The sequence below is a fragment of the Dermacentor silvarum genome, chromosome 2, assembly GCF_013339745.2.
Source record: "Dermacentor silvarum isolate Dsil-2018 chromosome 2, BIME_Dsil_1.4, whole genome shotgun sequence".
Classification (NCBI taxonomy): Eukaryota; Metazoa; Arthropoda; class Arachnida; order Ixodida; family Ixodidae; genus Dermacentor; species Dermacentor silvarum.
The window spans coordinates 63548075-63550123 of NC_051155.1; positions in this window are offsets into that span (position 1 = coordinate 63548075).

Genomic DNA, 2049 nt, shown 5'->3' on the forward strand with positions numbered 1-2049 from the left:
TTCAGCGATACAAAATAAGAGATATGGTCAGGGGAGGCCGTAGTCGAGAGCCCCCACTGGCCCTTAGCCGACAATCCAACCTGGTCGATCAGTGATTGTTGGTCGCCAGGTACGAGCTGGACAGCGCGTTCCCCTCACTCCAATTGGATGACCCCGATCCCCCACTAGAAAAACCGTTCGTCCGGGTTTCGCTAACGTCTCCATTGCTGCGCTGTCAGTTACGTCGTCTCTACGCCGCCCACAAGCGCGCGGCGCCAGTGTCAGCGCCGTTAGTGACGTCGTTAGCGAACACGTTCCCGCCTATGACAGGTTGACGCTGCTCTGCCCGCAACGCCGCTTTTATTGCGATAGCAATTATATGGACACTTCAACCGGATTTCTGCCGTCGGCGTCGCCGTCGCCGTCGCCGTCGCCGTCGCCGTCGCCGTGAGGTTCCGTATAGATAAAATCTTCGCCGCGCGCTGTATGCCCCAGCGGAAGCGTGCGGGGACGCGCGCTATCACGGAGAGCGAACGCACTCAATCTCCCACGCGCAAGCAAGGAAGCGGAAAGCCAGCGCCGGAGGGAGCAGGGGGGGGGGGGGCACTTCTCTGCCAACAACCGCGCTCGACGCTCGTCCGCACAGTCTCTTATCTCTCCCACGCGCAAGCAAGGAAGCGGTAAGCCAGCGCCGGAAGGAGGGGGGGGGGGGGGGGGCGCACTTCTACGCTGCCAACAACCGCGCTCGTCGCTCGCTCGCACCGTCTCTTATCTCACACGGCTCTGACCTTTAGGTGCCATTCGCCGCTCAGTTTCCGTTGAAACGATAGACCGCACGTACCTTCGCCTATGCGGCGTATCCGCTTGCTGCCCAGAGTTTTGACGGTCGTTGTCTGCAGTCATTCAGTGTGATCTATTACTGTTTGTTTGTGCGCGCTCACAGCACGCTTGTTCATTCAGTTAGTAATAGTGGGCCACATTTTCCAACGCACGCTACACATGCAATGCTGCCCGGATTGGCAGTGCAGCGCTACAGATGTGTCCCTTCGCACGCGCTGCCCACGGGGAAGCGCTTCTCATCAACACCACCGTTTCACACGCGCCTTCTAGTGGTCATCGAGTCTCTCTTCATGTCGGTCTACTTACGCCGCAGCACACCTCCTTACTTAATCAGCTCATGTTTACTACAATTCATATTGCTACCAAAGCCGCTCAGCTTACTTCGTATGACATTGCTGTGTTGCTATCGCATTCATTGCTTCGCCCTTAGGGCGAAACTGTGACATTTTTTCGGTTCGCCGTTGTCGCATGCGTTCGATATCTCGAGTTAGCTCGGCGACGTGGTTAGCAGCATCCGTCCGCCATTCGTGCCTGCGTTCCACTTCGCGATTTGATCGTGGACATTTCGTCGCAGCCGAAACCAAAGTGCCACTCGAGAAACTCCCGCCGAAAGCGTGCGTTGGCCTCGGAGAACGCGTTCCCGCCATTGCCACGTTGACGCTGCTCTGCCCGCAACGCCGCCTCCTGGGCTCACCGTTGTCACATGCGTTCGATATCTCCAGTTAGCTCGGCGTCGTGGTTAGCAACATCCGCCCGCCATTGGCGCTTACGTTCCACTAGACACACAAACATGTAACCAATAGGAAGGAAAGAGTGGAGAAGGAAATGCAGGGAGGTTAACCAGTTCAGCACAACCGGTTTGCTACCCTACACATGGAAGCGGGATGAGGGGGAATGAAAGATGGGGAGGACAGAGAGAGAGCACTTAACACAGCACACTCATCGTCATTCACAGTCCGTCACTGTTGCGTAGTACGTGACATCACTGTCACGGCCGCTTGTCCAAACCCGTTTCCTTTAAAAACCTAAGTAGTCCCTTCGTCGCCTTCAGCTGCGATGTCTTCTGTCGACGACACGTGATAATCGTTTCAATTGACATTGGTCGATTGTCCAGGTGAGCTAGAACGGACGCCAGGGACGGTCTCGGAACATTATATTCAGGACGGTCGCATAGAATATGTTCTAGCGTCTCCTGTCAAAAAGACAGGCATTGCAAAAAGCGTTGTCGGC